This window comes from Myotis yumanensis, unplaced genomic scaffold (assembly GCF_028538775.1).
Source record: "Myotis yumanensis isolate MYYU_CA2020_CCGP unplaced genomic scaffold, mMyoYum1.0.hap1 SCAF_2, whole genome shotgun sequence".
Classification (NCBI taxonomy): Eukaryota; Metazoa; Chordata; class Mammalia; order Chiroptera; family Vespertilionidae; genus Myotis; species Myotis yumanensis.
The window spans coordinates 64,529,876-64,543,924 of record NW_027223753.1 but is presented as its reverse complement, the minus strand read 5'-3'; the positions used below and the strand labels follow the sequence as shown (position 1 = coordinate 64,543,924).

The 14,049-nt window shown below is 41.3% G+C and overlaps 1 pseudogene; it reads right to left on the bottom strand.

Annotated features, from left to right (window-relative positions):
• Positions 1-3,189: 3,189 nt before the first annotated feature.
• The window catches only part of LOC139002426 (uncharacterized), a 123,595-nt pseudogene continuing 112,735 nt past the window's right edge, over positions 3,190-14,049 (bottom strand).

Here is a 14,049-nt window from a genome sequence, read left to right as displayed (position 1 = left end):
CCTAGGTGACCTCATAAACCCCCATTCAGAGTCTGCTTGGTTTTACTTAACACACAACTTCAGTTAAGCTTGATAAGTTATGAAGAATACATTTGAAAAGAGGAGGTGACATCAACATATTTGATGGAGTCCCAGAGAAAAGAGCTTTGAAAAGTTGTTAGAATTTTACTCTGCAAAACATAGTCTGGTGATAAATATTTATGGAGATAACTGAAGACAGCATCTTTGTTTAATAAGGCAGGTAAGAATATAATTGGCTATAGAAAGATTTCTGACAAAAATAAGATGAAAAGTGTTTTAAATAGTGAAGAGGTCATTTTCAGTTTTGAGAAAATCTATGACGGTGGCCTACCTTGCTGACTCACAATGAAGTGTCTTTGAAGAAAGTCATAAGAATTACAGAAAACATTGGATTCAAACTAAGTAAAACATTGGAAAGAATGTGAAAGAATATCCTAGCATTAAAAGTAAAATAGACAGATTCACTCAAATCTCTTTCCTTTATGAATATTCATGTGTCTGGTTTTCTAAAGTGCTTTTGGTGTTTAAATTGACAGAAAGAAAAGAACAAGTGTTAATGTTTATGGCTTCAGGATCTGATTCCTAGGTAATTCACATATGGTTCCAAATGCTAATAATTGAAGTTGATCTATTTTGACTACTTGCCAATTTCATGACTTAAACTAATTCTTTGACCATAAATCTTGTCCTTTCAGGAACAGTGCTGGAATTAGGCTTGAAATTGTGACAGAATGACTCTTATGTTACTGACATTTACATCCACTATTTAAAGCCTTTTATTATCCACTGTTGAAAACCTATCCTATATCCTACCCTATATTATATATTATATAATAAAAGGGTAATATGCAAATTGACCCTAACAGCAGAAGGACTGGGAATGACTGGTCACTATGACACACACTGACCACCAGGGGGCAGACACTCAATGCAGGAGCTGTCCCCTGGTGGTCAGTGCGCTCCCACAGGGGGAGCTCTGCTGAGCCACAAGCCAGGCTGCCAGCTGCCAGCACAGCGGTGGCAGCTGGAGCCTCTCCTGCCTCCTCAGCAGCACTAAAGATGTCAGACTGCAGCTTAGGCCTGCTCCCCGCTGGCAAGTGGACATCCTCCAAGGGCTCTCAGGCTGCCAGAGGGATGTCTAACTGCCAGCTTAGGCCTGATCCCCTGGGGAGTGGGCCTAAGCCAGCAGGTGGACATCCCCTGAGGGGTCCCAGACTGCAAGAGGGCACAGGCCGGGCTGAGGGACCCCCCTGAGTGCACAAATTTTTGTGCACCGGGCCTCTAGTAATGAATAATTTTGAAAGATCCCATTTCTAGGAAGCCCTCAAGAAAAAATGGGCCATCTAGTGATTTCACTGGTAGCAAATGAAAGCTCGGAATACTTCAGTAAACAAACAAAACTTCTTTACAGGTGACATTAATGCCACAAAGGAAAGAGAGCTAAGAACACATTATAGTCTGAGCCCACCCTGGCATGGCTCAGGGGGATAGGACTCTGTCTAGCTCAATGGGTGGCTTCCATGCTCATGGCTCACAGTCCAACAAGTCAGCCTAGAACCCGAGGAGATGGAAGATACCGGTGAGTGCTCTGTATAGGGTGCTGGAACCTGTGTGATTTCCTCTGTAATAAGTCTGTGGTGAATTGGGTGTTTTTTCTGGCTTAGGTTGCGCTTGACAGTATGTAATCCAAGATCATTTCGTTGGCCTTCCTAAAAGTTCCATAAACTACCTAATAGGCTGTCATATGTCTATGTCTAAACTGGCTCGAGTGGATTTTTCTTTTCTGCAAAACAGATCCTGCAACTAAGAATCTCACCAGTAATTGTTGTCATTATTAGGAAATGAGCTTAGCCACTGTAAAAGAGCGACTCCAGGGACAGTGGCTTAAATATTTTAGAAGGTTCTTTCTCTCTCATATTATAATGAAAGATGGGTAGCTGGGCTAGGCTCCACGAAGTCATCTAGGGACCCAGGTTGGTGGGGCAACTCTGCCATCTGCTCCATTTGGTTTTTCTCTCTGGCTGAGATATTTGCACTGCACTGTATCCACATTCCAGGATGTGGGAAGGAAAAAAAAGAAAACATGGAAGGGAAACAACTTCATTTTGAAGGACATGGAGCAGTTGTTGCTAAAACCTAGTAGCTAGAACCAAAACTCAAAGCTTCATCAAGATTCAAAGGAAGATGGAAAGTAACCTCTAACTGGAGTGGCCATTAGCCTAGCCAAAACTTGATGACTGCGGGAGTTCTCTTAAGGAAAAGAAGAAGGGGTAAATGGATGTGGGGAAAATGCCAACACTTTTTTCAAGAGCACATCCTCAAACTTTTGAAACCTTAGAGGTCCCTTGCAAGGAGGCTTTTGCTCTAACCCAGTGGTCGGGAAACTGTGGCTCGCGAACCACATGTGGCTCTTTGGCCCCTTGAGTGTGGCTCTTTCACAAAATACCGACTTCTGCGCATGGGCCACGAAGTTTCAATCGCACTGTACATGCGCGCCTGCACGTGGTATTTTGTGGAAGAGCCACACTCAAGGGGCCAAAGAGCCACATGTGGATCGCGAGCTGCAGTTTGCTGACCACTGCATCTAACCCTTTCTCCCAAAGCATGGATACCTGCACAAGGCAGCACAGTGTGAGAGTGATAAAAAGCATCTTTCTCCGCTCCTCTAAGGTAGCAATGAAGATGTGAGATGTTCATAGTTACATTGACTCTCTGAATAAATAGAAATAAAACATCTAGATTTCAAAATAGATTAACTCCTTCATTTAATGTGGTTAGTGCCTGCTATGTGTGGAGACCCAGGACAGCCGACAGTGTTTTTCCAGTCCAACTCCAGGGGCCTCAGAGAGCTGACAGTATAAGTTCCACTCTGAGTCCAAAGGCCTAAAAACGAGGTTAGTTGATAGTGTAAATTCCACTCTGAGGCTGAGTTCAATGGCATGAGAAGACCAATGTCCTAGCTTGAAGACAGACAGAGAGCAAATTCTCCATTATTTATCCACAGTGGCTGGATAGCAGTCTTAACTTCCAGGTCAATGCAACCCTTGTTGTATCTCCCAGTGAAAGCATTCCTCCCTTTGGAACTAAGACCACTTTGCCAGTAGAGCATAAGATTGGGGAATAGGAAGATTTTTGCTAGGGAAGCACTAGGGTACACAGTGGCGCCGCTTATATTTCCACCCCATGAATCCTAGACCATTGAATCATACATGTGGGAGAAACTGCACCATATATCGGATGCTGATTCAGAGCTATACAGCCTTCTGGAGAACCTTCCCCAGCCCTGCAATGTATTGCCACCTATGTGTGTGTCTTCAAAAGACCATTTTCACCATCTATTAAGTCAGCTGCCTGAGGATGGTGGGGAACATGGTAAGACCAGTGAATTCCATGACCATGGGCCTATGGCCACACTTCTTTTGCTGTGAAATGAGTTCCTTGGTCACAAGCAATGCTGTTTTCAATACCATGCTGGTGGCTAAGGCATTCAAAAAAGCTGTGGATTGTAGTTTCATCAGAAGTAATTGAATGCAGGAGAGGCAAATGCATATCTAGAGTAAATGTCTATTCCAATAAGAACAGAATATTGTCCTTTCCATAATGGAAGCCATACCATGCAGTTAACTTGCCACCAGGTATCTGGCTAATAACCGCAGGGAATGGTATTCTGTTGAGTACTCAGTGTTAGTCTCTGCCACTAGTAGATTGGGCACCACCAATGCCATAGCCAGGTCACCCTGGGTGAGTGGAAGTCCATGATAATCTCCATCTCTGTCATGATGGCCACTTTGTTCACGAGTCCATTGGGCAATGACAGAGGTGGCTGGGGAGAGAGGCTGATTGGTATTCATAGAATGAGTCATGCTATCTATGTCATTATTCAAATCCGCCTATGCTTGAGGTTATACCCTTTGATGAGCATAAGACATGGTTGTCTTCATGGTGTTTTTTTAAAAATATATATTTTATTGATTTTTTACAGAGAGGAAGGGAGAGGGATAGAGAGTTAGAAACATGGATGAGAGAGAAACATCGATCAGCTGCCTCTTGCACACCCCCTACTGGGGATGTGTCCACAACGAAGGTACACATCGATTCCCTTGACCGGAATCGAACCCGGGACCCTTAAGTCTGCAGGCCGACACTCTATCCACTGAGCAAAACCGGTTAGGGCTCTTCATGGTTTTTGTTTGTTTGTTTGTTTCTCCCATTCAGAGAGGTCTTTCCACATATCTCTTCCCAAAATTTCCTTGTCAACAATTTTCCAAGTTCCAGGTTCCTGACCATTCAGCCAAACCATTGGCCAGAACCCATGAATTGGCATATAATCCCATGTCTGGCCATTTTTCCTTCCAAGCTAAGAGAACAACCAGGTGCTACTGCCCCAAGTTCTGCCCAGAGGGAAGACTTTTCTTCATCACTTCTCCTTCAGGGATGTCCCAGAAACAGGCTGCAGTGCTATGGCTGTCCACTTTTGGGGGTTGCCTGCATATTGTGAAGAATCATCTAAGCTAGGCCCAAGTCTTCTCCTCCTCTGTTGACTGATTGTAGGGAACTCTAGGTACAGGGTGGGAGAGAGAAGGCAGTGTAGCATAAGGCTTGTTTTCTGTTTTCTTCATTTTGCTTTCTGTATATGCCAGCTGTGCTGATATTAAGAAAAGTTTGCAGTTTTGTTCTCACTATTACTTTTGTAATTATAGCTCCTTAATATTAATTCTTCGTATCTTTAGACACTATGAGTTTCCTTATATAAGCAATGATAAAATTACATTTTTCCCATTTTCCCTCTTTTCCCTACCTTGGTCCCATCACCTAGCTTTAGAATTTACCTTTCTATTTTTAAATATTTATACAAATATTACTTAATGTGTCATCTTTAAATTATGTCTTTTTATGCCTGATACTACACCTGAGGGAATCTGTGAACTCTCCTCCCACTTTCTTTACCATGTTAATGTTATACTTTCTACCTTTTCAGGACATACAATATTGATATTCCCTCTGTTACTCTAATCCACATGTTTTTTAGTCTTATGTCTACAGTGAAGTATATTAAAGCTCCCTGCCAGTCCTTTGTCTGTAGAAGTGTACTCAAGAAGTGATGGGAACAATATTGCCTAAATCCTTGCATGGTGTAATTTGTTGTAGGTAGCCTGTAAATTTAAAGCCTTGTTTAGTTAGATGTGAAATCTTCAACTCCTGCTTTCTTTCCTTGAGTATTTTATAGATTTTGTTATGTTTGCTGCTGACAAATGTTAGTCTGGATAAATCCAAGATCACTCTGATCATTTCCTTTTTTTTATAGCATACTTTATCTTTTTGTCTAATTGTTCAAAGGGTTCTTTCTTTGTTTTTGAAGACAGGTGAATATCCTAGATTATGTCTCATTGTTGACTCTTTTGGATAAATTCACCCTGGTACATTCTGTAGCCTTTCATTATATAGGAGTTCACTTGAATTTTGTCTTTCAATATCTGTTCTCTTCCATTGTTTAGATTTTCTTTTTAGGGATTCTAGTTATGTATAAGCTGGATCTCATATGTGCCATCCCTAGCTCTCATTTTCTCTTCCATCTGCTTTAGTTCTTTATTTTATTGTATTGTATTTGCTGTTCTCATTTTATCTTGTGTCTTTTTTATTTTGCATAATATGTTGCCCTTGAACTTTTTAAATTCTTATTTTAATTTCTGTGATGGTTTTACTTTTTCCATCTACTTATTTCTTCAGTTATTACAGCTCATGCTTCCTCTCCTCTATTTCAGCATTTCCTTCTTAATATCTGGCATTTCTGCTTTGTGACTTTTCTTATAGAAGGGGTTGTTTTTATTTTCGGAAAAATTATTCACAACTTTATATATTCTGTGGCAGTGTTGCTCTGGTGACTGTTTTTCATCTGTTAATAAAGTTTGCTGCTTTATTTTTCCTTTTTATAGCACTTTTGTATTGGTGCTATGCTACTTATTGAATTTTCCTTATTGAATGCTTTGAATTATGATTCATACACAGACATTCAAAGTTTTATATTATACAAAGATACATTTCTCATTGAACGTGTTGAATCTTTCTATATCAGCTCTTGGCAAAAGATTCCTAAGGTAGGAAGAGGTCAGGATGATCTTTCACACTAGATGGTTTTTACAAAACAAAGACTCTCCTCTCCTTGGCAGATGTAAACTTCCCACAAATAGGGCTTGTCTGTGTGATTCTTAGCTATCCCTGATTCGGCCTTCTCTGAATGAACCAGACTCAGGGGGGGCTTCTGATATTCACCTCATTTCTGTTCTTTCACCCTCCGGTTCAGACAGGAGGTATAACTTCTGCCTCTCAGAATGTTTCAGGACTTCAGGAAGTGTTTTTGTTTGTTAGTTTGTTTTAAATTTCTGATGTTTACAACTGCTGGAGTCTCTTTCCTGGGCTTTACTCTACTTTCTCCCGTGGGTTCCTGTGCAAACTCAGTTGCTTTGGGCCGCGTTTACAGCAACAACTTTGGAGTCTGAGCTCCTGGTTCCACCAAATATAAGTTTGAGTTTTTGTTTTGTGTTCTCCCTGCCGCCTTTGGCTGTGTTACAGGAATAAAGAGGGACTACTGAGTATGTGCAGCCCTGTTCCCACTGGATCTCAGGGTTCTTTTTTCTATTATTTAGGAATCTAATAATTCTGGCATAAAGATTAGACATGTTATATATAAATCTACATTCCTATCATGTATTAAGTCATTTATGGATGAAGTTAGGAGAATAATTTGTAGACATCCAGATATATGTGTGCTTTGAGCAAAATTAAGTAAAAACATCAGGAAATTATAAACTTAATAAAATAAGATTGAGCTCATAAATCCAATGTTTTGAAAAGAAAGATGGACTAAAACATTTTTCTGGCAATAATTCTTTTCATTTGGTCTTTTCATGTTCTCTTTCCAACATGCAGATCAACCAAGAAATCAAAAAGCGGCTATATGGCTTCATCAAATCCATGTTAAATCCACATATGGTTTGGAAGTTTTTGATATCTAGCTGCACATAAGCAAAGGCAGATGCTTAACATTTTTTTAGTTGACAGTATCAGCATTATTAACTCTTTGGATGATACTAGAAGTATTCCACCTACCAGAATATACTATTGTAATTTAACGCTATACCAGCAAATTTCAACTAGTGTGCCTTAAGAATTTTTAAAACATGTAATACCTGACTATTTAGTCAGGGGCACTGACCTCTTTTCCCTTAGATTGTCAGTTTTAAAAATGACAACAGCTAACACAACAATAGCCAACCAGTGTGAATGAATCAAAATTATATCTATTTTATTGTCAGGTCAGTAAAATATATATATATATTTTGGTATGCCGCAGAATTTTAGTAATTTGCTTTAATGTGTGCCATTAGATGAAAAAGGTTGAAAATCACTGTGCTATGCTATGCTCCCAGAATACATATCCACTCTTCCTTTCTGATCCTGAGAACCAGCCCACCATCCACTGGTCTTAAGAGGAGTGGACTTCTGGAGCCCATTCCAACCCAAATCATGCTCCTTGGTACCTCGGAGCTGGTCTGGTCACCAGCAGTATGAGCCAGAGGTTTCCAGATGTTTGATGAGTCTTAGAGTGTTATTAATTTTCGCTGGTGCTCTGGCAGTTGGGGTACTTCAAGAGCAAGTTCTAGGTTTATAGCTTATCTCTGAATTTTCACATACCTCACTTTACCTTTCTTAGCTCTTAAAATATGGATATTAATGCTTTCCTTGCTAGTTTCACAAACTTCATTTCCTCATTGAATGCTCTGAATGTGGATGTGAGGGTTAAATGAGAATATGTGAAAATACTTCATAAGCTATAGGATACTAAACAAATATAAAGTTAGTATTATTTAATTTTGCTTGGTCACAGGTAGAGAAGAGAAGATAGCAAAAAAAATCACTTATCCTGTAGAGACAGAAATCAGTGGAGAGACTACATGGTAAACTTCTAAAACTGTATTTATGTTTAATTTTCTTTATTCAGTTCCATGCTGCCAAATTCTAAATGTCCACGTCTCTGTTAATTATGCATCAGAACTGGCATTGTAGCTTGACATTTGATCTACCTGGGAGAATGTAAATGCCAACCAAAGTCTTGGACTTAACTTTCCTGAATGATGTTTTATTAACACATTGGTACCAGCTGTGGCTGCAAAACATTTAAAACAGCCATATTTAAATGCTTTACAATCTAGTGAATAAGATTTTTATTAGCCTAACAAAACTATGGCCAAATGAGATATATAATAGCAAGGCAAATGTTTGAACAAGTTTTTAAACACAATGGTGTGTAAAAAGTTAGAAGTAGATTTTTGTTTTGATCTTGCGAATTTTGATAGTTTGACTCTAATCAGTGTGTCTTTGAAATATTGATTCTGATTTTCAAAACTAACTAGATTATAATTCAAATAGACCTTACATTTGGGTGAAAATTTTCTGTTGCATCAGACTTGTGCTGCACTGATTTGACATTGAAAGTCTGCTGTGTTTCTGGGAAAATGTCCTAGTGGACAACCCTTTGTTCTCCATTAAATGTACTCTGAACCTGTGTTTTAGAAACAGAGTTAGAGTTCATACTTAGTCACTAGATTGGAATTGCAAATAGAAACTGGGAGTCCAGCAGAATCCTACCTTTTAAATTTTTCTTCAGGTCATTCATGGAGTGAGATGAGAGTGGGGCAAGAACTCTAGTTTCTAAGACTTTCAAGGCCTTTGAACTAGTAGACCCCAGAAATGCCCTTGAACTACACATGAAAATGAAAACAACTTAGACTGAGTATTCATTCAATTTCTATAACAAAATTATCAATAAGGATATTTTGATAGCATTGCATTTACTACTATGAGTCAAGGAGTATGCTAAGTACTTGGCATATATTATATTATATAATCTCATGACAACCCTATAAGGTAAGTATAATTACCCCATTTCACAGATCAGGTAGCCAGAGATATTGAAAGCTTAAGTGATTGTTGAGGTTTATCCACAGAGCTTGTGTTCTTAATCATGATATCTCAAAATTCCTTCATCTAAGCATGCTACCTATTTTATGAATTTAGGCTTTGTAATATTGTGGCGTGGCAGAACCTTATCACTTCCCTTTCAAAATTTTAAGAAAGATAAAGATAAATACATATGGACAGTATGGATATTTGTAGCACAAATGCTAACTTTCAGGCTTCATATTGGTATTTTACTTGAAGAATTCTTCTGACATATATGTATAACATTAGGCCAAAGTTGAATTCTCTTAGTTCCCAATAAATGACAACATTTCACAAGCACCCATTTGACACACAGACATGCTGAGCTTAGGATAATATCTAAGGTGAAAAATGTGGAGAAAGAACTACCGAATTTGTGCCAACCCAAGGCAGTTGTTCGTTGTCATGTTATTCAACCAAACACATTTCTCCCGGAGATGCAATTAATTCTTCAGGTGAAAATATTTTCAAAATTCCATATTTGCACACCAGCAGTTCCTTCATAGGACAGAAATGTCAATTTGCTCACAATTCATGCAGCGGTAGTTATTTCAGTCTCTGAGCCTCTCTCTCAGCATGAGGGTAATTTAAGTTTAAAAACTGTCAGTTTTACTAATTTTATATTTGAAAGGGGCATGAGTTGGTAATAAATGTTTGATTAATTTTTTCATCTTATAGAGTCTATCTGTTCTTGTATGTAATAGGATTGTCTTGAAATAAAAATTTTTATAGCTATTTAATTTGATTTGACCACTATGTATTTTCAGTTCAGTATAGACATCTGTTGAAGGTCACTAGTCATGTGAATATTCACAGGCATATTGTTGCCTAAAGCTGAGCATACATGGAAGTCAGACAGTTGCTTAATAAACTATGGGGCATGCCACCAGGTGAGTTCTTTCTTGAAGGGGACATTAAAGGGCATTTCTATGTTCCATTACCATGTGCAGGTTAAATGTAAGGCTCATACGACCAATACCCAGACATGGAGATCACAAGGTTTTTCTAATGAGTATAATAAGATTGCATTTCAGTGAGTGTTTTCTATTCTGTTTGTGATAAATAATACTTCTGGTTATCCATTTGATAGGCAGGTCATCTTGCCCTCATAACTGACTTTGGAAATGTAAGGGATTCTGCCATTAATAAAAATATAGGAAGACCCGAACTTCTATACATTAAAAAAGTTACAGTATTTTTAAGTCTTAGGACAACATATACTATTTTTGGCAATATGCAATGATATATGCCAAATCAATACGTGAAATCAGGATTTTGTTGTTAAGGGTGCAGGTTAAGAGACATCTTAATGAATTATTAATTTCTGCAACTTTCCCCATACTCCTGCCTCTGCACAGGGGACTAAGAAGTGCGGGGAGTTAAGAGGAAGAGCCCATAGGTAGGAAGCCAGCTCCCTTCTGGAAATCTTTGGCATTATAAGGAGTTTTGGGGTCAAGTTCTGCCACCTTCTTCTGAAATGATCCCACCAAGATGGTACTCCTACTGCTCAAGATGAGGATGAACTAAAAGTAAAAAAGCCCCATAGACCAGGCTTCTGCATGATTCACGGAATTCTAGCTCAGGTCAGGAGATGTTAATGGGAAAAAACTTTCTGACCCTTAGTAACCATGAGACATATTAGAGAGATGAGCTTAGTCCCTGTTGACTGATTTAGGGCAACTAAATTAAGCTTTCTAAGCCTCAGTTTCCTCTTCTGAAAAACAAGGTTGATAATACATATGTACCATAGGGCTGTTTGAGAGTTGAGGAAAACAAAGCATGAAAATACTTAACACAGTTCCTAGCATACATTAAACTTTCACTAACGGTGACTATTCTTTATCCTATCTAATAAAAGAGAAACATGCAAATTGACCATACCCCCGAATGTTTCCCATTGGCTAATCAGCAGGATATGCAAATTAACTGCCAACCAAGATGGCGGCCGGCAGCCAGGCAGCTGAAGTGAACCAGAGGCTTGCTTGCTCCAGTGATGGAGAAAGCCAAGGTTCCCTGCCTGCTGCCACCCAGCTCTGAGCTCCGGATGCAACAATGTTGCAATTATAGAAGCTAAACAAGCTCCAGAAACCTGCTTTCAGCCGGCAGCGGGCTCAGAGCTTAGAGCGGCAGTGATGGCAACAGAGTTTCAATTATAGAAGCTAAACTAAGCCCAGATATCTGCTTTCAGCAGCTGAGGCCTCAAGCTGGAGCCGGCCTCAGAGCTAAAGCTGGCTTTCAGCTCCAGTGACAGCCATAGAAAGTAAATAAATCCCAGAATTAAAAAAAAGAAAAAGAAAAAAAGGAGAGGCTGGGAGCTTTAGTCACCCGCCAGCCTGAAAACGGCCCTTAGCCCCTCATCCAGACTGGCCAGGCACCCCAGTGGGGACCCCCACCCTAAAGGGGGTACAGGCAGCCTAAAAACAGCCATCAGCCCATCATCCAGGCTGGCCAGGCACCCAAGCGAGACCCCCACCCTGATCCGGGACACCCTTCAGGGCAAACCAACCAGCCCCCACCTGTGCACCAGGCCTCTATCCTATACTACAGGCAGGGTGGGACAGCGCGAGCTGCCATCCGGGCCCCATGTGCAGCCCTAGGCAGCGGGGCATAAGCCCCTGAGCCCCCACCCGGGACCCCCTGCCTCCTAAGCCCTGCACTGCTAAGCCCCGCCCCCAGCCGGGACCCTATGACTATCAGAGAGCAGGAAAGTGCCATTGGGCCCTAGGTCGCTGTGGTGATCCGGCCATCGGTAAGTAGAAAAGTGCGGCCGGTAGGCAGCCCCCAGCTGCGCCTGATCCGGGAGCAGGAAAGCCCGGCCTGCAGGCAGCCCCAAGCCAGGCCTGATCCAGGACCAGGAAAGCCCGGCCTGCAGGCAGCCCCCAGCTGGGCCTGCTCCCCGGTTGCCATGGAGACCTGGAAGCGGGAAAGTCCGGCCTATGGGCAGCCCCCAGCTGGGCATGCTCCCCCTTTGCCATGGCGATCCTGGAGCAGGAAAGCCTGGCGTGCAAGCAGCACCCCCATCCTGGCCATAGCTCAAGGGAGAGTACAACATGCAGTGGAGGCCAGGAGCCTGAGAGATCAACACAGAGGGGCTCCTGCTCCAAGACTCCATGGTGTGACTGGGGGCAGGCCCCCCGCAGACACACACACACACACAGTGCCTGCTCTAAGCCTCCAATGTGGCTGGGGGCAGACCCCCAGTGGGGACACACACACACACACACACACACACACACATACAGCAACTGCTTCGAGCCTACGTGGCGCGGCTGGGGGCAGGCCCCAGCAGACACACACACACACACATACGGGACGCCTGCTCCGAGCCTCTGCTGCCAGACTGTGACCATCAGTAGGACACCCACTGAGGGCTCCCGGACTGTGAGAGGGGCAGGCTGGGCTGAGGGAACCCCCACCCCCCAGGGCACGAATTTCGTGCACCAGGCCTCTAGTTTTTAATAAAGACATACAATGGCTCAGCCATGGGTTGGCATATGAAACTCTTGTTCTTGCCAGAAGCAGTCAAGCTAGGAATAATAGTTTATTTGGTTGGGTGTGTGTCAAATTTGCTGTGGGGAAAAAGTCTCAGAACACTGTACAGATGCACCGACAATAACAACAATAGACTCAAAGAAGCAAATTACACAGACTTTTCATGATCACATCTATAACCACCCTTGTGGTGCATCTTCAATATTAGTTGAATTAATGAGTCATCTATGCTGGAAAAAAACACAATTGTTTGCTATCGATAAATGCATTCCATCATTTATCTTACCGTTCATTGCCTTTTCTGAGAATAACTTCAAAAAAGGCTTCATTGTTCATTGTGTATTTTTTTATAGTGCAGTTTTAATTTACATTCTAAAACTGTAAACAGAGGAGAATGAAACTGAAAATCCACTGACCTCCTTAATATATTTGGACAAAAGAAATAATTGGGCACTTGGTACTGTGGTGATAATTGGGGAATATGAAGTGTAGTTTTGTTTGCTAAAAGTCCACAGATTGTCGAGGCACATGGCCACAAATTTGACATGCTTGACACCATGAGATCTATAGTCTTTTGGTAAAACATGGATGCTAATTTCAAAGCACTCTTATTTCTACTGGCATGATCAAAGGCATCTATGGTACACTTACTATTTATAAAACACTGTGCTAGACTCTGCAGTTACTGAGAATCTAGGAAGGATCTTTCTCCTTTAAAGGCTTATTATCTAGTTGGAAGAGACTGTTTTCTTTGAGGACAAAACTGTATTTTATAGTAGCCTGGCTGTTGGGTAAGGATGTAAAATATCATCAAAGTATTCAACCAGCCTCTACCTATTGGATCATTGCACTCATTTTGTATTCAAACTTTAATGTGCATCTGAATCACCCAGGATCTTGTTAATAAGCAGGTTCTGATTACATTGGTCTGGGTTGGAGTCTAAGATTATTGATTTATAACAAGGTTTCAGGTGATGCCAATGCTGCTGGCCCACAGACCACACTGAGAAACATCTCTGGAGCAGTGGTTCTCAAATTGGCTCCACATATAAATCACCTGGGGGGACTTTAAAAATTTCTGATGCCTCCAATGCTCTCTATGGGTAGGAATTCCCCGCCCCCCCCCCCCCCCCCCCCATCACTCCCTTCCCTCTACAAGAATTTGGGAGCTTTAATCCTTCATCATGCTTCCTGGCCTCAGTCAATAGTGGTCAAGGGGGAGCCCACATGCTTAGAGTAAGACCACTTCTCCCCAGGCATGGAGATGCCACGTGCTGCCTGAAAAGTTGATGGGAATGAAAGTATATGAAAGGCAAGAATTTATGTGTCATCAGAATCATGCAATCACTCTGAAACTGTTCCAAGTGTCCCTCTAAGCCATGTTAATAGACTAAGGGTCTGTGGTGTTCCTTAAGGCCTTTTGAACTACAGCTTAAGAAAAATTGCATTTGTCTGAGTTTTCCATGTTGGTCTATCATATCCCATATAATAAGAGAGAAACATGTAAATTGACCATCCCTCCCCTATGCTCATCAG